Source organism: Rhinoderma darwinii, unplaced genomic scaffold (assembly GCF_050947455.1).
Source record: "Rhinoderma darwinii isolate aRhiDar2 unplaced genomic scaffold, aRhiDar2.hap1 Scaffold_588, whole genome shotgun sequence".
Taxonomy (NCBI): Eukaryota; Metazoa; Chordata; class Amphibia; order Anura; family Rhinodermatidae; genus Rhinoderma; species Rhinoderma darwinii.
Window position 1 is genome coordinate 138,947 of NW_027464142.1, and position 12,239 is coordinate 151,185.

The 12,239-nt window shown below is 48.3% G+C and overlaps 6 non-coding genes across 6 annotated transcripts; all 6 read right to left on the reverse strand.

Annotated features, from left to right (window-relative positions):
- Positions 1 to 118: 118 nt before the first annotated feature.
- On the reverse strand, positions 119 to 309 carry LOC142724744 (U2 spliceosomal RNA). The gene has a single exon (XR_012876227.1). It is a non-coding gene; the product is annotated as a U2 spliceosomal RNA (small nuclear RNA).
- Positions 310 to 5,067: 4,758 nt separating this feature from the next.
- Positions 5,068 to 5,258, reverse strand: LOC142724745 (U2 spliceosomal RNA). The gene has a single exon (XR_012876228.1). It is a non-coding gene; the product is annotated as a U2 spliceosomal RNA (small nuclear RNA).
- A 1,288-nt stretch (positions 5,259 to 6,546) lies between these two features.
- LOC142724746 (U2 spliceosomal RNA) lies at positions 6,547 to 6,737 on the reverse strand. The gene has a single exon (XR_012876229.1). It is a non-coding gene; the product is annotated as a U2 spliceosomal RNA (small nuclear RNA).
- A 1,289-nt stretch (positions 6,738 to 8,026) lies between these two features.
- On the reverse strand, positions 8,027 to 8,217 carry LOC142724747 (U2 spliceosomal RNA). Its single transcript, XR_012876230.1, has one exon. It is a non-coding gene; the product is annotated as a U2 spliceosomal RNA (small nuclear RNA).
- Positions 8,218 to 9,505: 1,288 nt separating this feature from the next.
- On the reverse strand, positions 9,506 to 9,696 carry LOC142724748 (U2 spliceosomal RNA). Its single transcript, XR_012876231.1, has one exon. It is a non-coding gene; the product is annotated as a U2 spliceosomal RNA (small nuclear RNA).
- A 1,292-nt stretch (positions 9,697 to 10,988) lies between these two features.
- Positions 10,989 to 11,179, reverse strand: LOC142724749 (U2 spliceosomal RNA). The gene has a single exon (XR_012876232.1). It is a non-coding gene; the product is annotated as a U2 spliceosomal RNA (small nuclear RNA).
- Between the last annotated feature and the right edge of the window lie 1,060 nt (positions 11,180 to 12,239).

Genomic DNA, 12,239 nt, shown 5'->3' on the forward strand with positions numbered 1-12,239 from the left:
GCATTGTCCAACAGGTGTTGAAATAATGGGATTAAAAGGGGAGATCCCTTCAGAAAGACAGAAACAATAGCAAAGACAAAAAACACTTTTGGAATCTGCTTTTAGTCAACACATAAGGAAAGGGTGCACCGGTCCTGGAAATACTGCAATACCAGGTCAATGCGTGGAGTGGACAGAGCAAGCTCTATTTCCATCTCCCTGTTCTAAAAATCCATTTAATATATGGTCCCCAGATAGGGGACGTATCAGATATTAAACTGATAAGAACAGATACTACACTTGATCTTAGCCAAAAGGCCGAGAAGCGATAACCCGAACGGGCCGCGCGTTGCCCGAGCCTGCCCGATACTGCTGTTCAGCCCTTGCAGCGATTCAGCCTACTTCTAGGCAATTCCATGGGGCCCTGCAGGCTCACACACTCACAGCTACACGGGAGGTGAATAAAGGCCGGAGAGGAAGCCAGACAGGATTTGCTTCTTTTGCTTGCACCACAATGCAGTGCTGAAAGAGGAGGAATCTACATAAAAACGCCTTCCTGGCAACGCCCAAATGCCCTGCTGCCATGCAGATAAACACTGGCAGCGGCAGCAAGTGCATGCCCACAGCCACCCCTTGTTCCTTCACACCTTGTATCAGCTGTAATCCAGTCCAGTCCAGTGCTGCCTGCTGAGCAGCACTGACCAACACTGCCTGGGCCCAGGCTTTTATCTCTGAGGCCCCATTATGATGTCAGAAAGCTGGCTCTGGAATCCTGAGGGCTCCACTATGACACGTGCAAAGTTCCGTCTGAACTTTATATAAGACGGTGAGGCCAGGGGCGTAGCTAGAGGCTCATGGGCCCCGATGCAAAAATTCTTACTGGGCCCCCCCCCCCCACAAACTTCTCATGGCCGACGGTCCGCTTTCAGCTGCACCGCTGGGTCTCCTAAGTGACCCAACAATGCAGCACTAGCAGCCGGGGCGTCACTAAGGCTGGGTTCACACACACTATTTACGGACGTAATTCGGGCGTTTTAGCATTGAATTACGTCCGAAAATGCGGCTCAAAAGCGTCGGCAAACATCTGCCCATTCATTTGAATGGGTCTTACGATGTGCCGACGGTCATTTTTTTTACGAGCCGCTGTCAAAAGGCGGCGCGTAAAAAAGTGCCTGTCACTTCTTCAGACGTAAATGGAGCCGTTTTCCATGGACTCCATGGAAAACCAGCTTCAATTACGTCCGTAATGGACGCAGCAAAAGACGCCTGCACATGCCATTACGGCTGAAATTACGGTGCTGTTTTCTCCTGAAAACAGCACAGTAATTTCAGCCGTAACAGACGCTGCCGTGTGAACATACCCTCAGGGCTTAAAATGTCCGGGAAATAGCCCCAATACAAGTGTGTCCGCCCCCAAAAAAAAGTGTGTATATGAGACAGCATATCTATAGCACTACGACCCTATAAACTATGGATAGGATTAGATACAGTGGCTGAGCAGACAGTATCACACATGATAGGATTAGATACAGTGGCTCAGAAGGCAGTATCACACATGATAGGATTAGATACACAGCTCAGCAGACAGTATCACACATGATAGGATTAGATACAGTGGCTCAGCAGACAGTACCACACATGATAGGATTAGATACAGTGGCTCAGCAGACAGTACCACACATGATAGGATTAGATACAGTGGCTCAGCAGACAGTATCACACATGATAGGATTAGATACAGTGGCTCAGCAGACAGTACCACACATGATAGGATTAGATACAGTGGCTCAGCAGACAGTATCACACATGATAGGATTAGATACAGTGGCTCAGCAGACAGTATCACACATGATCGGATTAGATATAGGGCCCAGCAGACAGTATCACACATGATTGGATTAGATACACAGCTCAGCAGACTGTATCACACATGATAGGATTAGATACAGGGCCCAGCTCGTTGACATTGCGTCTCCAGCGCTGGACCCAGGATAGGTAAGAATAATAATTTTGCTTCTTTTTGTGTTACTGATTATTTTTGTGTGTTTGTGTTTTTTTTACAGGTTCGGTTGTTGGACTTCGGATTCGAGGACTTCAATGACGGCGTTTTTTTTATTCTCAATAAAATGGTTAATGAGGGTTGTGTTTTTTTATTTCAATAAAATATTTTTTCTATGTGCTTGTATCTTTTTAAACGTTATTATCACCGCCTTAGTAATGGCCGCTGGCTGATTGACATCCTCCATTACTAAGGCGAGGCTTAATGTTAGCCGGTGCAAAGGCTACACTAACCGCCATTATTACCCAGGTACCCACCGCCACCAGGGGTATTGGGAAGAGCCGGGTACAAACCAGTACCCGACCATCTGTAGTGACGGGCAGGCACCGGGGTGGCCGCAGGCTGGTATTAGGCTGGGGAAGGCCAAAAACAGTGGCCCTTCCCACCCTTGTAATGCTGCCTGCTGCTGCTGTGTTGTATCTGGCTGGTTATGAAAATTGGGGGGGACCCGAAATCGTTCTTTCCAATTATTATTTTTTTTTTGTTTTTTTTAAATGACGTGGGGTCCCCCCCATTTTTCATAACCAGCCAGATACAATAAAGCAGCAGCAGGCCGCATTACCAGGATGGGAAGGGCCACTGTTTTTGGCCTTTCCCCTCCTGATAATACCAGCCTCCGGCCACCCCAGTAGCCGACCATCACTACAGATGGTCAGGTACTGGATCGTACCCGGCTCTTCCCAGCACCCCTGGTGGTGGTGGGTAACGGGGTAATAATGGGGGTTAGTGTTAGCCTCTGCATCCGCTAACACTAAGTCCCGCCTTAGCAATGGACGCTGTCAATCAGCCGGCGGCCATTACTAAGGCGGTAGTAATATAGTTTAAAAAAAAAACACAAAGACATAGAAAAAATATTTTATTGAAATAAAAAAAAAACACACAACCCTCATTAACCATTTTATTGATAATAAAAAAAAAGCTGTCATCGAAGTAGTCCAGGAATCCGGCGTAGTCCAACGACCGAACTTGTAAGAAAACACACAAAATATGATTAGTAACACGTGTGTTAGGGTATGTGCACACACACTAATTACGTCCGTAATTGACGGACGTATTTCGGCCGCAAGTACCGGACCGAACACAGTGCAGGGAGCCGGGCTCCTAGCATCATACTTATGTACGATGCTAGGAGTCCCTGCCTCTCCGTGGAACTACTGTCCCGTACTGAAAACATGATTACAGTACGGGACAGTTGTCCTGCAGCGAGGCAGGGACTCCTAGCATCGTACATAACTATGATGCTAGGAGCCCGGCTCCCTGCACTGTGTTCGGTCCGGGACTTGCGGCCGAAATACGTCCGTCAATTACGGACGTAATTAGTGTCTGTGCACATACCCTAAGGCTTAGATACAGGGCCCATGTGTGATACTGTCTGTGGGACCCTGTATCTAAGCCTACCACAAGGTAGGCTTAGATACAGGGTCCAGCAGACAGTAATCTTATACAGTATAAGATTACTGTGTACTGGGGCCCTGTATCTAAACCTACAGTGTGGTAGGCTTAGATACAGGGCCCAGCAGACAGGATCACGCATGGGCCATGTATCTAAGCCTACCATGTGATTGGCTTAGATACAGGGCCCAGCAGACAGGATCACACAATCTGTGATCCTGTCTCATGGGCCCCCTAAGCCTGATACATCGTAGGCTTAGGGGTTGTGCAGTCCCTAAACATTGATGGCGTATCCACAGGATAGGCCATCAATAGCTGATGTGTCGCCCGGGACCCGCAAATCAGCTGTTTTGAAGGGGCCGCAGCACTCGTACGAGAGCTGCTTCCCCTTCATTTCACTACTCGCTCACACTGTGAATCGCCGACACCGATTCACAGTGTGACCGGAATGAAGTGACAGGAATGAAGGGGAGCAGCTCTCGTACGAGTGCTGCGGCCCCTTCAAAACAGCTGATTGGCGGGTCCCGGGAGTCGGACCCCGCCTGTCAGGGCTAACCTTACCTTCCTCTTCGGCCGCGGCGGGAGTTCTGTAGTCTCGATGCTGTGTGCGGCGCATAGCGCTGTGACGTCATGCGCTGCGCACAGCGCTTGACGTCAGGGCCTCCGCTGCGATCCGGAACCAGGAAGGTAAGTAAAGTATGTTACTATAGTAACAGGGGCCCGCGGCCCGAGTTACTATAGTAACTTTTTATTGATGTGGTGCGGGGGGGCCGTGGGCCCCCCTGGCTTCTGGGCCCGGTCGCAATTGCGACCGCTGCGACCCCTATAGCTACGCCAGTGGGTGAGGCTCAGTCAGTCACTCAGTGTTGCCTGAGAGGGCAACACTGCAACAGCCGGCCGCCAGGCTGTCTTTTTTTTGCACAGCTAGTTGCCTCCAGGAGGCCACAAGAGGGAGACAAGGGACTGCAAAATGGAAAATAGGCATCCACCAACTTTACAGACAACTTCTCCTTGCTCCTACAACCTCCATCCTTGCACAGTTTGTTATTCTTCTAGGTAACATAGTAACAAATCCAAATTGCTGCTCTCTTTGTAGGCAAGCAAGGCTTTGTTGCAACTGCAATTCTTACTTCTTCTTGAAATGTAGGGACGACAGTACATTCCATCACATCCATCTAGTGTACACAGGTAGGTCCATTGTGGCGGGCAGGCGAGCGGGCGGGCTGCTTTATTGGCTGTTTGCTGTTCCCCTACTCCACTCCACTATTTGACTGTTGTGCTGCATCAATCAATCAATCAATCAATCAATCAATCAATCAATCAATCAATCAATCAATCAGTGGCTGGCTCAGGTGCAGCTCTTTAACTTACCTAAAAGGGAGGGCGGAGAGAAGACAAGGAAGGTGAATGAGGTGTTCCAATGTGAAATGCCGGAAACACAGAAACACAGACGACACACAACAAGAGGTGGCAATCTATTCATTAATTGCATTTAATCAATGAGCTCATTATCACTCATGCATTGTCCAACAGGTGTTGAAATAATGGGATTAAAAGGGGAGATCCCTTCAGAAAGACAGAAACAATAGCAAAGACAAAAAACACTTTTGGAATCTGCTTTTAGTCAACACATAAGGAAAGGGTGCACCGGTCCTGGAAATACTGCAATACCAGGTCAATGCGTGGAGTGGACAGAGCAAGCTCTATTTCCATCTCCCTGTTCTAAAAATCCATTTAATATATGGTCCCCAGATAGGGGACGTATCAGATATTAAACTGATAAGAACAGATACTACACTTGATCTTAGCCAAAAGGCCGAGAAGCGATAACCCGAACGGGCCGCGCGTTGCCCGAGCCTGCCCGATACTGCTGTTCAGCCCTTGCAGCGATTCAGCCTACTTCTAGGCAATTCCATGGGGCCCTGCAGGCTCACACACTCACAGCTACACGGGAGGTGAATAAAGGCCGGAGAGGAAGCCAGACAGGATTTGCTTCTTTTGCTTGCACCACAATGCAGTGCTGAAAGAGGAGGAATCTACATAAAAACGCCTTCCTGGCAACGCCCAAATGCCCTGCTGCCATGCAGATAAACACTGGCAGCGGCAGCAAGTGCATGCCCACAGCCACCCCTTGTTCCTTCACACCTTGTATCAGCTGTAATCCAGTCCAGTCCAGTGCTGCCTGCTGAGCAGCACTGACCAACACTGCCTGGGCCCAGGCTTTTATCTCTGAGGCCCCATTATGATGTCAGAAAGCTGGCTCTGGAATCCTGAGGGCTCCACTATGACACGTGCAAAGTTCCGTCTGAACTTTATATAAGACGGTGAGGCTCAGTCAGTCACTCAGTGTTGCCTGAGAGGGCAACACTGCAACAGCCGGCCGCCAGGCTGTCTTTTTTTTGCACAGCTAGTTGCCTCCAGGAGGCCACAAGAGGGAGACAAGGGACTGCAAAATGGAAAATAGGCATCCACCAACTTTACAGACAACTTCTCCTTGCTCCTACAACCTCCATCCTTGCACAGTTTGTTATTCTTCTAGGTAACATAGTAACAAATCCAAATTGCTGCTCTCTTTGTAGGCAAGCAAGGCTTTGTTGCAACTGCAATTCTTACTTCTTCTTGAAATGTAGGGACGACAGTACATTCCATCACATCCATCTAGTGTACACAGGTAGGTCCATTGTGGCGGGCAGGCGAGCGGGCGGGCTGCTTTATTGGCTGTTTGCTGTTCCCCTACTCCACTCCACTATTTGACTGTTGTGCTGCATCAATCAATCAATCAATCAATCAATCAATCAATCAATCAATCAATCAATCAGTGGCTGGCTCAGGTGCAGCTCTTTAACTTACCTAAAAGGGAGGGCGGAGAGAAGACAAGGAAGGTGAATGAGGTGTTCCAATGTGAAATGCCGGAAACACAGAAACACAGACGACACACAACAAGAGGTGGCAATCTATTCATTAATTGCATTTAATCAATGAGCTCATTATCACTCATGCATTGTCCAACAGGTGTTGAAATAATGGGATTAAAAGGGGAGATCCCTTCAGAAAGACAGAAACAATAGCAAAGACAAAAAACACTTTTGGAATCTGCTTTTAGTCAACACATAAGGAAAGGGTGCACCGGTCCTGGAAATACTGCAATACCAGGTCAATGCGTGGAGTGGACAGAGCAAGCTCTATTTCCATCTCCCTGTTCTAAAAATCCATTTAATATATGGTCCCCAGATAGGGGACGTATCAGATATTAAACTGATAAGAACAGATACTACACTTGATCTTAGCCAAAAGGCCGAGAAGCGATAACCCGAACGGGCCGCGCGTTGCCCGAGCCTGCCCGATACTGCTGTTCAGCCCTTGCAGCGATTCAGCCTACTTCTAGGCAATTCCATGGGGCCCTGCAGGCTCACACACTCACAGCTACACGGGAGGTGAATAAAGGCCGGAGAGGAAGCCAGACAGGATTTGCTTCTTTTGCTTGCACCACAATGCAGTGCTGAAAGAGGAGGAATCTACATAAAAACGCCTTCCTGGCAACGCCCAAATGCCCTGCTGTCATGCAGATAAACACTGGCAGCGGCAGCAAGTGCATGCCCACAGCCACCCCTTGTTCCTTCACACCTTGTATCAGCTGTAATCCAGTCCAGTCCAGTGCTGCCTGCTGAGCAGCACTGACCAACACTGCCTGGGCCCAGGCTTTTATCTCTGAGGCCCCATTATGATGTCAGAAAGCTGGCTCTGGAATCCTGAGGGCTCCACTATGACACGTGCAAAGTTCCGTCTGAACTTTATATAAGACGGTGAGGCTCAGTCAGTCACTCAGTGTTGCCTGAGAGGGCAACACTGCAACAGCCGGCCGCCAGGCTGTCTTTTTTTTGCACAGCTAGTTGCCTCCAGGAGGCCACAAGAGGGAGACAAGGGACTGCAAAATGGAAAATAGGCATCCACCAACTTTACAGACAACTTCTCCTTGCTCCTACAACCTCCATCCTTGCACAGTTTGTTATTCTTCTAGGTAACATAGTAACAAATCCAAATTGCTGCTCTCTTTGTAGGCAAGCAAGGCTTTGTTGCAACTGCAATTCTTACTTCTTGAAATGTAGGGACGACAGTACATTCCATCACATCCATCTAGTGTACACAGGTAGGTCCATTGTGGCGGGCAGGCGAGCGGGCGGGCTGCTTTATTGGCTGTTTGCTGTTCCCCTACTCCACTCCACTATTTGACTGTTGTGCTGCATCAATCAATCAATCAATCAATCATTCAATCAATCAATCAATCAATCAATCAATCAGTGGCTGGCTCAGGTGCAGCTCTTTAACTTACCTAAAAGGGAGGGCGGAGAGAAGACAAGGAAGGTGAATGAGGTGTTCCAATGTGAAATGCCGGAAACACAGAAACACAGACGACACACAACAAGAGGTGGCAATCTATTCATTAATTGCATTTAATCAATGAGCTCATTATCACTCATGCATTGTCCAACAGGTGTTGAAATAATGGGATTAAAAGGGGAGATCCCTTCAGAAAGACAGAAACAATAGCAAAGACAAAAAACACTTTTGGAATCTGCTTTTAGTCAACACATAAGGAAAGGGTGCACCGGTCCTGGAAATACTGCAATACCAGGTCAATGCGTGGAGTGGACAGAGCAAGCTCTATTTCCATCTCCCTGTTCTAAAAATCCATTTAATATATGGTCCCCAGATAGGGGACGTATCAGATATTAAACTGATAAGAACAGATACTACACTTGATCTTAGCCAAAAGGCCGAGAAGCGATAACCCGAACGGGCCGCGCGTTGCCCGAGCCTGCCCGATACTGCTGTTCAGCCCTTGCAGCGATTCAGCCTACTTCTAGGCAATTCCATGGGGCCCTGCAGGCTCACACACTCACAGCTACACGGGAGGTGAATAAAGGCCGGAGAGGAAGCCAGACAGGATTTGCTTCTTTTGCTTGCACCACAATGCAGTGCTGAAAGAGGAGGAATCTACATAAAAACGCCTTCCTGGCAACGCCCAAATGCCCTGCTGCCATGCAGATAAACACTGGCAGCGGCAGCAAGTGCATGCCCACAGCCACCCCTTGTTCCTTCACACCTTGTATCAGCTGTAATCCAGTCCAGTCCAGTGCTGCCTGCTGAGCAGCACTGACCAACACTGCCTGGGCCCAGGCTTTTATCTCTGAGGCCCCATTATGATGTCAGAAAGCTGGCTCTGGAATCCTGAGGGCTCCACTATGACACGTGCAAAGTTCCGTCTGAACTTTATATAAGACGGTGAGGCTCAGTCAGTCACTCAGTGTTGCCTGAGAGGGCAACACTGCAACAGCCGGCCGCCAGGCTGTCTTTTTTTTGCACAGCTAGTTGCCTCCAGGAGGCCACAAGAGGGAGACAAGGGACTGCAAAATGGAAAATAGGCATCCACCAACTTTACAGACAACTTCTCCTTGCTCCTACAACCTCCATCCTTGCACAGTTTGTTATTCTTCTAGGTAACATAGTAACAAATCCAAATTGCTGCTCTCTTTGTAGGCAAGCAAGGCTTTGTTGCAACTGCAATTCTTACTTCTTCTTGAAATGTAGGGACGACAGTACATTCCATCACATCCATCTAGTGTACACAGGTAGGTCCATTGTGGCGGGCAGGCGAGCGGGCGGGCTGCTTTATTGGCTGTTTGCTGTTCCCCTACTCCACTCCACTATTTGACTGTTGTGCTGCATCAATCAATCAATCAATCAATCAATCAATCAATCAATCAATCAATCAATCAGTGGCTGGCTCAGGTGCAGCTCTTTAACTTACCTAAAAGGGAGGGCGGAGAGAAGACAAGGAAGGTGAATGAGGTGTTCCAATGTGAAATGCCGGAAACACAGAAACACAGACGACACACAACAAGAGGTGGCAATCTATTCATTAATTGCATTTAATCAATGAGCTCATTATCACTCATGCATTGTCCAACAGGTGTTGAAATAATGGGATTAAAAGGGGAGATCCCTTCAGAAAGACAGAAACAATAGCAAAGACAAAAAACACTTTTGGAATCTGCTTTTAGTCAACACATAAGGAAAGGGTGCACCGGTCCTGGAAATACTGCAATACCAGGTCAATGCGTGGAGTGGACAGAGCAAGCTCTATTTCCATCTCCCTGTTCTAAAAATCCATTTAATATATGGTCCCCAGATAGGGGACGTATCAGATATTAAACTGATAAGAACAGATACTACACTTGATCTTAGCCAAAAGGCCGAGAAGCGATAACCCGAACGGGCCGCGCGTTGCCCGAGCCTGCCCGATACTGCTGTTCAGCCCTTGCAGCGATTCAGCCTACTTCTAGGCAATTCCATGGGGCCCTGCAGGCTCACACACTCACAGCTACACGGGAGGTGAATAAAGGCCGGAGAGGAAGCCAGACAGGATTTGCTTCTTTTGCTTGCACCACAATGCAGTGCTGAAAGAGGAGGAATCTACATAAAAACGCCTTCCTGGCAACGCCCAAATGCCCTGCTGCCATGCAGATAAACACTGGCAGCGGCAGCAAGTGCATGCCCACAGCCACCCCTTGTTCCTTCACACCTTGTATCAGCTGTAATCCAGTCCAGTCCAGTGCTGCCTGCTGAGCAGCACTGACCAACACTGCCTGGGCCCAGGCTTTTATCTCTGAGGCCCCATTATGATGTCAGAAAGCTGGCTCTGGAATCCTGAGGGCTCCACTATGACACGTGCAAAGTTCCGTCTGAACTTTATATAAGACGGTGAGGCTCAGTCAGTCACTCAGTGTTGCCTGAGAGGGCAACACTGCAACAGCCGGCCGCCAGGCTGTCTTTTTTTTGCACAGCTAGTTGCCTCCAGGAGGCCACAAGAGGGAGACAAGGGACTGCAAAATGGAAAATAGGCATCCACCAACTTTACAGACAACTTCTCCTTGCTCCTACAACCTCCATCCTTGCACAGTTTGTTATTCTTCTAGGTAACATAGTAACAAATCCAAATTGCTGCTCTCTTTGTAGGCAAGCAAGGCTTTGTTGCAACTGCAATTCTTACTTCTTCTTGAAATGTAGGGACGACAGTACATTCCATCACATCCATCTAGTGTACACAGGTAGGTCCATTGTGGCGGGCAGGCGAGCGGGCGGGCTGCTTTATTGGCTGTTTGCTGTTCCCCTACTCCACTCCACTATTTGACTGTTGTGCTGCATCAATCAATCAATCAATCAATCAATCAATCAATCAATCAATCAATCAATCAATCAGTGGCTGGCTCAGGTGCAGCTCTTTAACTTACCTAAAAGGGAGGGCGGAGAGAAGACAAGGAAGGTGAATGAGGTGTTCCAATGTGAAATGCCGGAAACACAGAAACACAGACGACACACAACAAGAGGTGGCAATCTATTCATTAATTGCATTTAATCAATGAGCTCATTATCACTCATGCATTGTCCAACAGGTGTTGAAATAATGGGATTAAAAGGGGAGATCCCTTCAGAAAGACAGAAACAATAGCAAAGACAAAAAACACTTTTGGAATCTGCTTTTAGTCAACACATAAGGAAAGGGTGCACCGGTCCTGGAAATACTGCAATACCAGGTCAATGCGTGGAGTGGACAGAGCAAGCTCTATTTCCATCTCCCTGTTCTAAAAATCCATTTAATATATGGTCCCCAGATAGGGGACGTATCAGATATTAAACTGATAAGAACAGATACTACACTTGATCTTAGCCAAAAGGCCGAGAAGCGATAACCCGAACGGGCCGCGCGTTGCCCGAGCCTGCCCGATACTGCTGTTCAGCCCTTGCAGCGATTCAGCCTACTTCTAGGCAATTCCATGGGGCCCTGCAGGCTCACACACTCACAGCTACACGGGAGGTGAATAAAGGCCGGAGAGGAAGCCAGACAGGATTTGCTTCTTTTGCTTGCACCACAATGCAGTGCTGAAAGAGGAGGAATCTACATAAAAACGCCTTCCTGGCAACGCCCAAATGCCCTGCTGCCATGCAGATAAACACTGGCAGCGGCAGCAAGTGCATGCCCACAGCCACCCCTTGTTCCTTCACACCTTGTATCAGCTGTAATCCAGTCCAGTCCAGTGCTGCCTGCTGAGCAGCACTGACCAACACTGCCTGGGCCCAGGCTTTTATCTCTGAGGCCCCATTATGATGTCAGAAAGCTGGCTCTGGAATCCTGAGGGCTCCACTATGACACGTGCAAAGTTCCGTCTGAACTTTATATAAGACGGTGAGGCTCAGTCAGTCACTCAGTGTTGCCTGAGAGGGCAACACTGCAACAGCCGGCCGCCAGGCTGTCTTTTTTTTGCACAGCTAGTTGCCTCCAGGAGGCCACAAGAGGGAGACAAGGGACTGCAAAATGGAAAATAGGCATCCACCAACTTTACAGACAACTTCTCCTTGCTCCTACAACCTCCATCCTTGCACAGTTTGTTATTCTTCTAGGTAACATAGTAACAAATCCAAATTGCTGCTCTCTTTGTAGGCAAGCAAGGCTTTGTTGCAACTGCAATTCTTACTTCTTCTTGAAATGTAGGGACGACAGTACATTCCATCACATCCATCTAGTGTACACAGGTAGGTCCATTGTGGCGGGCAGGCGAGCGGGCGGGCTGCTTTATTGGCTGTTTGCTGTTCCCCTACTCCACTCCACTATTTGACTGTTGTGCTGCATCAATCAATCAATCAATCAATCAATCAATCAATCAATCAATCAATCAATCAATCAATCAGTGGCTGGCTCAGGTGCAGCTCTTTAACTTACCTAAAAGGGAGGGCGGAGAGAAGACAAGGA